General features: G+C 42.6%; 1 pseudogene; it reads left to right on the forward strand.

Annotated features, from left to right (window-relative positions):
* Positions 1–1,570: 1,570 nt before the first annotated feature.
* LOC139441096 (translationally-controlled tumor protein pseudogene) lies at positions 1,571–3,230 on the forward strand (annotated as a pseudogene).
* The last annotated feature ends 10,985 nt before the right edge of the window (positions 3,231–14,215 follow it).

Genomic DNA, 14,215 nt, shown 5'->3' on the forward strand with positions numbered 1-14,215 from the left:
GTTAACCAGGTTGTTGGAATCTCAAATATACCTGCTCTGTGGGGAGAGGGTTTAGCAAAGGGACAATGGCCTCTGCTCACCTTGAAACTAGACTACAGTTTCTCCCTGTATGCCACTGGTGCCTTTCAAACGGCTACCCCAGTGCTGGAGCTCAGAGAGAGTGAGTCTGAGTAGGTGAGTCCATGTGTGGGTTCTTTAAGAGGAACCGCTTGTGGCTCCAGCAATTTCTTCCCCCTGACTCAATCCCTGATGGTTTTTTGAAGCCAGAAGTAATAGGGGCTTATCTTCCTGGCACTGGAATCATGGGCTGGGGGGCCTGGTGTGGGTTTGGGACTCCTTGCTCCCAAGATATCCCTCCCAAATTTTTATACACATGGTTGTAGGACCTGCGCATTCCACATCTGCACCTCTCCTACCAGTCTGGGTGGATGTGGCTTCTTTAATTTCACACATGTCAGACTTCCATTCAGCTCAATTTCTGATGTTCCTGAGTGATGGTTGTTCTATATTTTAGTTGTGAGATTGATGTGGCCATCGCATTCAAAATGACTGAGCAATTATAGCAGCGTATCTGCATCAAATATTGCACCAAGCATGAACATTCCTCTGCAGAAGCTGTTCGGATGATTCAGAAGGCCATAGTTATGGACAACTGGTGATTGGCAACTTCATCACAACAATGAGCCTGCTCATGAATCACATCTCGTGCTGAATTTTTTGGTGAAACATCAATCACCCAGGTGACTCAGCCCCGCTGCAGCCCAGATTTGGCACCCTGCAACTTCTGGCATTTCCCAAAACTAAAATCACCTTTGACAAGGAAGAGATTCAGATTATCATTAAGATTCAGGGCCCAGTGGCACAGCCTCCCCTATCAGCCATGCTGGGTACTCAAGGTGTGCCACCCACATGAGCTGTGTGCACCTTCCTGTCATAGTCGAGTCTTGACTGCTCTTGGCAGATCAATGGGAAGGATTTACTCCACAGCCAGTCAGCTTCAAGGACTGACTGTGACCACCATGGAGGATTGCTGTACAGGGGCTGGACCCCATGGAGTAGAACTTACTTCACAGGGGCTCAGGTACCCACCAAGTCTACCCCTTGAGTTCCTGGAGCTGGTTGGTCTGAAGCTGTCCATGGGGTGCATTGGCTCTGGGGCCTCCTAGGAGGTGCAGGCAAAGGTCAGCTGCCTCCTGTGCCCTACCCAGGGCCACCCAGACTGAGCTACAAAATTGGCTGCTATTTGTGCTGGGCTAGGGGGTGATAGGGAAAAGCCAAGCTGCAAACCAAGGCCTGCTGCCACTAGTGCTGGGTCTGGGGCCACTTAGCAACAGGTACAGGATACAGAGGCCAGATGCTGCTTGTTTGAGAGATTTTAGGAAAGTCAGCAGATGATCCAAGACAGGCTGTTTGTATGGAAAAGCCACTGGAATTGTGTGGGCTGGCAAGCTGGGTGGGGCAGGGTCTCAGGGAATCACCAGGGCGAGGCCAACCGTGTTAGCCAGGTTGATGGAGACAGATATGGAGCCTGCCTGCCAGTTCTGCTATGAGAGGGCTCAGCAAAGGAGTAATGGCCTCTGCCAACAACTCTGTCTGGGAAAAAACTGCCTCTCCAGCTCTTACCCTCATACCGAACAATTCAGTTCCTCCCTATATGTCCCTGGTGCCTTTGCTGCCCCAGCACTGGAGCTCCAAGCAAGTAAGTTGGGGTAAGTCAGTAGTTGGGCCCTTTAAGAGCAATGCCTGGGGTTCCAGCAGCCTCCATCTCATTCAGCCACTTGTCCCCGTTGGTTTTCACAGCCAGAAGTTATGGGGCCTTCTCTTCCCAGCACTGGAACCCTGGGCTGGGACCCTGGTGTAGACCTGGGATCCCTGGCTCTTCAGGAGGGAACACCACAGCTGAGATACCCTTCCCAATTTTCAACTACCACACATGGGTGTGAAGCCTGCCCATTCTGCATCTCCACTCCTACCAGTCTCTTCTGTAGTTTAGTTGCAATTTTGATGTCATTGTGGAGGTTTCAAGTACTGTGTTTACTTATGCCACCATCTTAGCCAGAAGCCTCATAGTTTTCAGAATTTATTTGCATTTTTCTAGAATGTCATATATTTGGAATCATACAGTTCATAGCCTTTTTGGATTGGCTTCTCTCACTTGGTGGTATGCATTTAAGTTTCCTCTATATCTCTTTATGACTTGTTAGTTCATTTCTTTTTAGAGCTGAATACTCCATGTATTGTGTACAGTGTACACATTGTATTGATGCACCACTGTTATTTACCCATTCACCTACTGCCTTCAGTAGCTGGTTATTCATCTGGGTTGCTCCCTGGATGCTTTTAATATAGTCTCCCTGCCTTTGGTCTCTGCAGTTTTTCTATAAAGAATGTAGTTTTGGCCCTGGCTGGTGTGGCTCAGTGGATTAAGTGACAGCCTGCAAATCAAAGGGTCACTGGTTCGATTCCCAGTCAGAGCACATGCCTGGGTTGCAGGCCAGGTCTCCAGTTGGGAGCGCAGGAGAGGCAACCAGACATTGATGTCTCTCTCCCTCTATTTCTCCCTCCTTTTTCCTCTCTCTAAAAATAAATAAGTAAAATCTTTAAAAAAAAAAAAAAAAGAATGTAGTTGTGGCTTTTCCACCTGATCCCCTTCCCCCTGAGTACACTCTGGCTGTGTCACCAGCACTGCCATCATCTCCTTCCAGCCGTCATCGTGATCATCTACTCAACTTTTCATCAGCTCTGATGAGGTGTTCTTTGACAGCTACAAGATCTGGGAGGTGGCTGATGGGCTGTGCCTAGAAGTGGAGGGGAAGATGGTGTAGGACAGAGGGTAATGGTGATGACTCACTCATTGCTGGAAATGCCTCTGCTGAAGCCCCAGAGGGCAAAGGCACTGGAAGCACAGTAATCACTGGTGTGGATATTGTCATGAACCTTCATTTGCAGGAAACCAGCTTCACAAAAGAAGCCTACAAGAAGTACATCAAAGATTACATGAAATCAATCAAAGGGAAACTTGAAGTAGAGAGACCAGAAAGAGTAAAACATTTTATAACAGGGGTGCAGAACAAATCAAGTACATCCTCGGTAATTTCAAAAACTACCAGTTTTTTCTCGGTGAAAACATAAATCCAAGCAGCATGGTTGTTCTGTGGGACTACCGTGAGGATGCTGTGTCCCCACGTGTGATTCTCCTTAAGGATGGTTTAGAAGCGGGAAGATATTAACAAGGCTGACAGTTGGGATCTATCACCTGTCGTCATAGATGGCGGCTGCTTTTCATCCACACACCAGGACCAGCACTGATGTTATCTTGAACTCTTCATTTATTTTAACCTCAATTTATCTGAAGTGGGGGCATTGTTTTCAGGAAAACATGTCACAAAGGTTGTCTAAAAATAAAATGCACTTACACTCATTTGGGAGAATGCCTTTTAGCTTCATCCATCTTTAAATCCATCCTGCATAGTGTTCCTGCTGAAGTTGGAGCCTGGCTGTAGACCACTCCTGTAAAGCATAAGACTGTCCTCAGATAATTTGTAGTGAAAACTACTTCTGGAACTGGAATATAAAAAATCAAAGATCAAAATCTTTTTTTTTAAGTTTTTAAAAAGATTTTATTTATTTATTTTTAGAGAGAAGGGAAGGGAAGGAGAAAGACAGGGAGAGAAACATCAGTGTGTGGTTGCCTCTTGCACATCCCCTACTGGGAACCTGGCCTGCAACCCAGGCATGTGCCCTGATTGGGAATCGAACTGGCAACCCTTTGGTTCACAGCCTGTACTCAATCCACTGAGCTACACCAGCCAGGGTAGATGTTAATTCTGCACTGAAGTAAAGGGAAAGACAATATTCATAGCAGAGCCAGCATTTGAAGTAGACTCCTTATACATTTTATCATCTACAAATGGAAGTATCTAACTCTGGAAGAGATTACCAGAAGAATAAAAAGAGACTAATAGAGTTGGAAAAGAAGAAAGAATGTAGGTATGGGTTTGTTTTTACTTTAACATTTTTATTTATTTTTATTTTTGAGATTCATTCTGATTTCTGAATCAGAGGATTCATATTTTACATCAATTCTGGCAAAGTTCTCAGGCATTTTGTCTTTGAACAGTATCTCTTTTCCATTTTCCTCATTCCCTTTTCTTCTGGGGCCGGGTTGTCTGTATGTTAGACCTTCTCATTGTGTTGTTCACATTTCCTACCATCTCTGTGTTTCTCTGTATTTCACTGTGAGAAGTTTCTGCAAATCTGTCTTCTAGTTATTAACTCCCTCTTCAACTCTATCTAAGTTACCTTTCGAGATGTTCATTTAGTATTTTATATTTTTTCATTTTAAAAGCATACAACATAAAATCTACCATCTTCTCCATTTTTAAGTATATACTTCAGAGTGTTAAGTCGCATCCTTGTGTGACCAATCTGCAGAACTTTTCCATCTTGCCAAACTTTGTACCCATTAAACAGCATCTCCAAATCCCACCACCACCTCTACAACCACGGTTCAACTTTCTGTTTTTACGAATTTAACTGTTTTAGACACCTCATATAAGTGACATGATATGGTATAAGTCTTTAAGTGACTAGTTTGCTTCACACATGATGTCCTCAAAGTTCACCCATGCTGTAGCATGCAACAGAATTTCTTCCTTTTTAAGCCTGAAGAATATTCCATTGCCTGTATGGACAACATTTGTTTATCCATTAATCCCTAAGTGGGCACAGGGCCACTTCCATGTTACAGTAAATAATGCTGCTATAAATATGAGTGTGAAAAAGTCTCTTGTGTCACGCCACTTTTAATTCTTTTGGCTATATACTCAGAAGTGAGATTGCTGAATCACATGATAACTCTATTTTTAATTTTTTGAGGAACTGTTTTCCACAGTGGCTATAACGTTTTACATTCCTACTAATAATGTACAAAGCTTCAAACTTTTCCATATCTTCATTTACACTTATTTTCTGTATTTAGGGCTGCATGAAGTTTCTTTGGGACAGAATAAAGCACAATTGTCTTGAATCAACAAACATAGACTCTTCCATTTTTAAGTTCCTCATTTCTGAGGGAAGTTTCCAACCACGCCACTTGTGGTTAATCGTTCATTGGCCAACCTGAGACCCACACTTCTAAATGGTGAGTTTCATTGATGTGTGAGTGTAACTAGTATGACATTGCTTCCCCACAGCCTCTGGAGATCAGCCTCAGAGAAACTTGAAAATAGAACTCGGGAGAAAAGTTGGGGGAGGAACAGACTCCTGAGCAGTGGAGGACCACGCCAACTTCCTCAGGGTGACCACAGACTAGCAGTTCCTTTGAACAGGTTTCCCTACTCCCTTCCCCTTCAAGGACAAGAATTCCTCTGCCCTCGCCAGAGAACAGAGGCCTGCTGTGCCCGTGTGGAGAAGGATCCCAATCAGAGAATACATTCAGACTTCTGAAAATTGTGACTTTCTCCGGTGGAAAGTATGCTGCACAAGGACTACAGAGCTCAGAACCTTGGGTTTCGGTTCTGGCGCTGTGGCTCTGAGGCTGTGTGACGTTAAACAAACTTCCTCCAGGAATTTCCCTTTTCAAGGAATACAACTCACTCACCTGCTCTGGACCCAAGGCTGAGACAACTGTCAAGAGTTCTCTGAATGCCTGTTCTGGTTCAACTGCTCCTTGCTTTTTCATCATCTTTATAGTAGAGTGGAAAATTCACCTTTATGAGAAGTATTTGCTTTACTATATGTTTTTTTCCAACACAGCAAGCCATGCAAACACATGACTGTGTGTGACCCCCACTCGAGGAAGTGTGTCGAAATGTAATGACTCGTGCTCCAGTAGTGAGACCACTGGGTGGGAGGTGGGGAAGATGCGCAGGGCAGGAGAGTTTCTTTCTGAAAAGTTAGCTCAACATTGTTACTATAGCTTCAATTTAATGTTAACATTTAAACACAAATTTAAAATTATATAATAGATTCTTATATTCAAGTTTACGTAAGGGCCCGCCCACCTATCTTCCACCACCCAGAAATTTATCTCCCATTGTTATAGGTCAGCTACCCCAGGAAATCGACTCAGACGAATCTGTGAGCAGGTGGTTTTGTTACTAGACGGGGGACCTGGCTCTGAGCGGGTCTGCCTAGGGCCAGCTTGTAGTGTGTGGATTCTTGACTTCGTGCAGCAAAGATCTCACAGCAGAAGTCCAGGTGACTAAGAGGGTATGTTAATTAAAGCTGGGGACAGTGAAACAAGGAAGAGCCTAGCACAGAAGAAGCAACAGGAGAGCCTAGGCTAAGCTGCCTTAGCTCACTGGGGAGTCAGAGGAAACGGGGCCTTGGACACACGTTCAGGGGATTAGCTTGGGACAAACGGCTGCTGCCCACTGCTGCCCTGGTTGCCAGTCTCATGGGATCCTTAGAATTTAGGAGATATGTACCTGTGAGGGAAGAAGAGGGGAAGGGAATGGCTCAGGCTGCTCCCCAGAGGGAGAGCTCATGCTGCGTCCTTTGTCTTGAGGATTTTCTCTCTCTTTTGCAGGAGGAAATTTTAGGGGAGGTCTCAGGGGGAGGTTTCAGAAGAATATTCATCAGTTTTCCTGTTGTGCTTTTTCAGGGTCCTGGTCTCAACTGACTGGTCAGTGCCAAGAAAAGGGCTTGTTAGTTATTACCCCTGGTCCTGGCTTCAACCACCTGATTTTGCTGCTTTTCTGGGCCTGAAGCTGAAATACTACTGAAGCCAAGATGTTATCTCCAGGGAGGTGACCTTTTGTATCTTGCAGTATGTTTCCCAGCCAGTGTGTTCAACTGTCTGCCTCAGTTTCCCTATTTCACTTTTCCTGGGTTACTGGCTTGTCTTAGTTTTTTGGGAAGTATTTTCAGAAACAACATTTGTAAGGGAGTGAGACAAGAGAGGATAGGCATGGAGAGAAGTCAGATTGCAAAGCTAATGTGGTTGCAACAGAGGCTGTAGCCATCCCCTGGAGAGCTCTGAAGCTAGGATGGTCCTTAAGAACTGTCCCAAATTGAGGCAAAGGGGACCTGTGTCTGTACTGCATAAAACCAGTCATTGGATTCAGTCTGTCCCCGGGGAGGGGCTTAAACTCAGCAAAGCAGCTACAAGCAGCTGAAGGCAGTGCCTGGAGAGGCATTCTGCGTAAGCAGTCAGCAGACAACATTCCTGGCAACTGGGTGAAGTGCCGTGGTGTTGAAGAGATGCATGTGGATAGCACCTCAGTGTCCAACACCCCTGACATTCCTATTTTCTCCCCAGAAACAAAAACCATGACAGTGAAGTGCGTGTCCCTGCAGACCTGTGTTTTTAAGTCATATGCATATGTTTTCACACGCAGGTGTATATGTAAATAACTTTTCTCTTTCTCCACTTCACGAAATTCATAAGATATGCACTGTCCTACTGCTTTGTTCACTTGTGCTGGCAATCTTTCAATTGGGGTACAAATAACTCTCTCTCTCTTTTTTATAAGCCTACAGCATCCAACATTTCCAGGTGGTCTCCCATCCAAGTACTAACCAGGCATGATCCTGCTTACCTTCCAAGAACAGACGAGACTGGGCGCGTTCAGGGTGGTGTGGCCATAGACTCTCTTTTTTTTAAACAACGATTATATTCCATATTGTGAGTGTATAACTTCATCGAAAGCTTTTTGACATTTATTGTAATGATCACATGGTCATCTCCAAGGCTATCTAATTCTCAAGATTATTTGAACTGAAAATGCATGAATCACAAAAAAGAACATTTTTAGAAATGATCATCATAAAAAAAGTTGTCTTATCAAATAGCAAATCATACTAATTTGCTATCTGTAATAATATTGTTATCTGATAGTAATTGATACAGTATGGTATTATTGACAGGAATAGACAGATGATAGGAATGAATAGGAAACCCCCAAACGGACTCTGCCTATATATAAATATATATTTAATTTACAATAAAGATGGCATTTTCAAATAAGTGAATTGGAATGAGTATTCAGTGCATGGTATTGGGTGACTGAATATTTACAAATTAAGTTATATTCTACCTCACATCATATGCTAATAAAAATTTCAGACATTTAAATGTGCAGTATAGAAAAAACCATAAGTGTCCCTGACCAGTGTGGCTCAGGGGGTTGGGCATCATCCTGCAAAGCGAAAGGTCACCTGTTCAGTTCTCAGTAGGGCACATGCCTGGGTTGCAGGTTGGGTACCCGGGTGGGAGTGTGTAAGAGGCAACCAATGGATGTTTCTCTCACACATCAATGTTCGCTCCCTCTCCTTCTCCCTCCCTTCATTTCTCTCTGAAAATAAATAAATAAATGAATAAATAAAATCTTTAAAGAAAGAAAGATATCATAAGTATTAGAGGAAAACATGAAACTATTACCATAAACTTGGTTTATAATAGAAAGTTTTTTCTTTTTTTTAAGATTTTATTTATTTTTAGATGAGAAGGGAGGGAGAAAGAGAGGGAGAGAAACATCAGTGTGTGGTTGCCTCTCACAGGCCTCACTACTGGGGACTTGGCCCCCCACAACCCAGGCATGTGCCCTGACTGGGAATCAAAACAACGACCCTTTGGTTCACAGGTCAGCACTCAATCCACTGAGCCACACCAGCCAGGGCTAGAATGGAAGATTTTTCTAAGCATGAAATGAAACCCAGAAAACAAGAAGAACAATTCTGACCGTTTTTCTTGCATAAAAATTTAAAACTTCTATGCAACAAAACACACACACATAAAACAAACAAGATTACAATACCAGTGATAAATTGAGAAAATATATTTGCAATGCATTTAATCAAAGAAATCACTAATACATAGAATATACAAGCAATAAACAAGAGACAGTGACAAATTCCTAAAGATATGAAGGGAAGCAGATTTTGCCATCCCAAACATGACTTTGGGATATCAATTACTTCATGTTGATTATTTTTGAGAAACAAAAGACTCAGAAACTTTGAACTTCCCCCTACCTGCCTAAAAGAATTTAGAGGGCCTGTTCTGGGAAGGGAAGGGAGTCACTCCCGTAGATAACTACAGTATAATGTGAACTAGTGTGTCATCGACAGGGAGGAAACTGGCAAGGCCTGTTTAATCCAAGTTTTCTATGTGTCCCACTGCTAATAATGGTCCAGCAAACATTTATTTACAAACATTTGATTTCCTATCTCCATGTAAATTGTCTTCCTGCCCTTTGAAGTCCCAAACCACTACCTCCTCCCTTCTCCTTAACTCAAGGTGGCTTTTAACTGCTCCCTCTGTCCTCACTGACCACATTCGTATGGAGCCCCCAGAAGCACAGATGTAATAAACGTGCCCATTTTCTCCTGCTAATCGGCGTCATGTTGATTTGATTATTAGTCCAGCCAGAAGGATTTAAATAATAAAGGTGGAATTTATAGAAGAGATACAAATATTCAATAAAGACATTAACAAACTACTATCCTTACTAGTAATCAGAGAAATGTGAATTAAAACAACATAAAAAATAAATAAAATACTCTTTGTAAGAACACTTTGGCATTTATAAATGGGTTCTTCCAATCCACTACGAACTGGCTTTTAGCTTCATCATGCCACTGAAATACTTCTCTCTCTCTCCATGAAAGAATTCTAAATTTTAAAAAAATGATAATAACAATGATAATGTAATTTGTGGGGAGGCATAATTGCCAAGCATTTAAACACCCAGTAATGCCCATTCCTGGCAAAGCTATGGGGAGAATGAGTGCTCTGTTTTCTTGCTGACAGGAAAAGAAATTGGCAAACCTTTTGGAAGGGCAGATTAGTAAATTCTATCCAAAACTTAAGTGGATAGATCTTTGGCCCATAAATATTACTTCTCTAAATTAATCCTAAAGAAATGTAACAGTGCAAAATTGTAACAGTGGGATATTATAACCCACCGCACTATTCTTTTGACATTGTTTCTTTAAGTGCTGACGCTGACTAATATGTAGCTTATAGATGAACAGCATGTTTGTATAAGAATCCTAGGAACTAACCTCAGAAGATACAGACTCCAGCCTTCATGCATCCCAATTCTGAGAGATTTACTGACCTTCATCTGTGAAGCCACGAGGGCTAAACCAGGATGATGCACACGGGACCATCATTTGCCTTATCAGATGGACTGTGCTAGTCTGCACGTAGAGAATTTTCCAACCCCCCTCCCTTGATCTCTTTGTTCTGTTGCCCTCTCCCTCCTAATTTTAAAAAAAAAAAAAAAAAAAAAAAAGCTCTGCCTCCAGAGCTTTTGCCTCTGAGATGGAGAGATGAGCTTTGTGACAAGAGTCCCCCATCTTCCAGGTGGCCAGCACCTGAAAATAAACCATTTTCCTTTACATTAGCACCTGCCTCTGGGTACCGGCTCTCGTAGCGGCAGGCAGCCAGACCTGCTTTCTGTTACAGAAATACACATGTATACAGGGAAGGACGTGCAATATTCTTGAATGCAGTAGAGTTTATAATCGCAGGACATTTGAAATGACCTAAACATCGACTAATGAGCACATTTACTCCAATTACAATACCTTTATGCTCCCCTGACTGGTGTAGCTCAGTGGATTGAGCGAAGGCTGCGAACCAAAGGGTTGCCAGTTCAATTCCCAGTCGGGGCACATGCCTAGATTGCCGGCCAGGTCCCCAGTAGGGGGCATGATAGAGGCAACCACACACTGATATAAAAAAAGAGAGAGAGAAAATTCCTTTATGCCATAAAATACTAAACAGAAATTTAAAAGAATGAGGTAGAGCTGATATTGAAAAGTCTTCAATACATAATGTTAAGAGGAAAAACTGATCATATGTTTAAATGTATGTATTTTGCCCTTGCTGGTGTGGCTCAGTGGACTGAGTGCTGGTCTGCAAACCAAAGGGTTGCTGGTTTGATTCCCAGTCAGGGCACATGCCTGGGTTTTGGGCCAGGTCCCAGCAGGGGACACCAAGAGGCAACCACACACTGATGTTTCCCTCTTGTTCTCCCTCCCTTCCCCTCTGTCCGGAATGAATAAATAAAATCTTTTTAAAAAAAGTATGTATTCTTATTTAACTATATGTATGCATGCATGTATACACATACAATAAACTTTTAAAAAATATTTTATTTAGCCCTGGCTGGTGTGGCTCAGTGGATTGAGCACCAGGCTGTGAAGAAAAGGGTCTCTAGTTCAACTCCCAGTCAGGACACACGCCTGGGTTTTGGGCCAGATCCCCAGTAGGGGGCACGCAAGAGGCAACCACTCATTGATGTTTCTCTCCCTTTCTTTCCCCCTTCCTTCTGTTTAAAAATAAATAATAAATAAAATACTTTTTTAAAGGACTGGGAATCCAACCAAGAACCCTTTGGTTCACAGGGAAGCGCTCAATCCACTGAACCACACCAGCCAGGACTACAGTGAACTTTTATCAGGGGTTATAAACCTGGGAGGGAACTGATATTGGCCCTTGGGTAAAGTGGCACTTTCACCTATATGTATTTTTCTGTGTGACTTAAAGATTTTACAACAAGCCTACATTATTTTTGTGATCTTAAAAACAATAAAAAAGGAAAAGTTAATACCAACTGGTAGGGTAATTCAAAGAAGATATAAAGAAGACAAATCAGCTGTAATCCCATCATTAAGAGAAGACCTCTGTCAAAATTTTAATGTAAATCTTTTCAGCTCCTTTTCTGTGTATAACTAATTTTTTAAGCTAGTTGAGATATAGACTAAACAGTATTAAAATTCTGTTTATCCTTCTTTATTCACTTAAAAATTCTCTAGAAGTGATTTCGTCTGGACTTCTCCCTCTTCCATTGAAGTAAATCACCATCTTCATTCAGGCTCTGCCTTTGGGTTCAGGTCAATGCCTCTTGCTCTGGCAGGACTTTCCCCTGCTGATCACTAAGTGTGAAGCTCCAGATCCTAGGCACAGGTTACAGGAAAGGCCCGGCGGCAGCTACTCTCACCTGGTGCTATGAGCTTTAGACTACTTTGCAGCACTTGGGTAGTGAAGGCTCATCATAGTGCAGGGCTGACTCGGCTTGGGAATCAGGGGACTAAGGAGCCCATGGCTGTAGCTGACCTTGATTGTTAAAAAGAAACAATGAAAGACAATAGTCAGTAAAAGAAGCATTTCCCCCAAGTGAGCTTTGGCACTGCTTCTGCTGGGAATCAGAACTTGCTCCTTTCCTCCGGATTGCAGGGCAGTGTGAGCTGGAATAAGAGTTTTCTGCACAGGACTTTCTGCAGTATGGATACCTTACACTTGAGCCTAGTTCAATGGGGAGAGTGTTTACTTAGACATCAAGAGCAAATCCACACTGATTTACAAAGGACCCTTGAACAACGCTCCTGAAGATTTAAACAGTGACCAGTAGGAGCAGGCCAAGTTTAGGAGTGGATCTTAACCAGAAAACTGCCTGCACCATCCTCCCAGACCCCAGCTGCACAGAACTGCGTATGTGCAGGGCTGGAGGGGGCAGTGGAGATGGTAAGCTGAGTGGGCCCTGGCATCCATGGAAGAGACCACAAGTTAGATTCGCATCTGAATTTAATCTAATTGTGATCTTACACAGCATGTGATAAGAATTCATGCATAAATTTATAAACAGAGGAAATAAACATTTAATATACAAGGAGACAGAGAATCTGATTACAGAATGGAAAAGGAAAGTACCAAGATTGTGAAGTGTTTTAAAATCTCTTTAGTAATCATTGGGCAACATAAACATATATCAAATCATTATGTTGTAGTCCTTAGAGTATTACAATGTTACATGTCAATTTTATATCTCAGTAAAACCGGAAAAAAATAAAATCATTTTCCATAAAATAAATGGCCCTGCCTTGGCCATGTGTCTCAGTTGATTGGAGAGCTGTCCCATGCCAAGGGATTCTGGGTCAGGGCACCTGTCTGGGACACTCTTCTGGGAGGCAATTTCTTTCTCACATTGATGTTTCTCTCTCTCTCTCCCCCCAGTAAAATCAGTAAAAATGTATCCTCTGCTGAGGATTAAAAAAAATGACCCTCTGCCCTTTCCCCCAATGTAGACTCTAAAAGATTTTATAAGATCCTTTAGCAAACATACTTGTTGATTAAAAAAAATTATTTTTTAATTGATTTTTAGAGAGAGAGAGAGAGAGAGGAAAGGAGAGGGGAAGAAAGAGAAACATCAATTTGTTAATTCTTACATGTGCCCTGATAGGGCTTTGAACCCACAACCTTGGTGTATACAGGCAATGCTCTAACCAAATAAGCTGCCCAGCTGTGGCAGGATGTTTGAACTGGCACTAAGGGAATGAGTGAAGTTCCTGGGTGGGGTAGTTGGAAGATGAGGTCTTGAAACTGCCAACAGCTCTTCTTCCATTCACTTGTAGGACCTTGTATGAGGGAAAATGCAGTCAACCAATGATAAGTATTGATTTATACATGATCACTACTGCAGTAAGATTTTCTTTGTGCCCTGACCAGTGTGGCTCGGTTGGTTGGGTGTCATCCAGCAGAGTGAGGGGTACCGGTTTGATTCCCAGTGGGGTACATGCCTGGGTTTTGGATTGGTCCCTGGACGGGGTGCATGAGACCCATCAATGTTTGTCTCTCATGTGGGTGTTTCTCTCTCATTCTCCCTTCCTTCTTCTCTCCCTAAAAATAAATAAATAAAATCTTTAAAAAAATTTTTTTCTTTGGAATGGTCAAGGTCTTCATGATTAAGGTCCTGACCTGCCACCTCTTTACACCCCCAGCTCTTCTATCACAGTGAGGAACTTCATAAATGTTTGTGGTTGATGGCAAAGCTATGGAGTTTCTGTAGTCAAATCTGATTATTCTCCCGAAAGAGTGGGGAAATGGCACAAATAACCCCAAATAATTGACTCCATGAATATATTTGGCTTTGAAGTATATTGTGATAATTCTATGGTAAATTGTCATTTGTGTGCACTTTATTAGTAATTCCTGAGCATGAATTAATTAGTTAATGAAGGAATCAGCCCTCTCACTAAGGAAGCTGTGAATACTCCTAGAGGATCCTTCCAATAGAAACTTCCACTCACTGCTCCAGTTCAATATGTGATGCAGGCTCCACCAATCAAATGCTCTCTCCTAGGGCTTTGGCACTTGAACAAACTGAGAGGAGGGCTATGACCTTTGGTCTCAGTGGGCTAAGAACAGAGTAGACCTCAAAAGAGGAAATGGAACTTATTGCCCACGTAGTAACTCAAAAAG

The sequence above is a fragment of the Desmodus rotundus genome, chromosome 8 (genome assembly GCF_022682495.2).
Source record: "Desmodus rotundus isolate HL8 chromosome 8, HLdesRot8A.1, whole genome shotgun sequence".
NCBI classification, from domain to species: domain Eukaryota; kingdom Metazoa; phylum Chordata; class Mammalia; order Chiroptera; family Phyllostomidae; genus Desmodus; species Desmodus rotundus.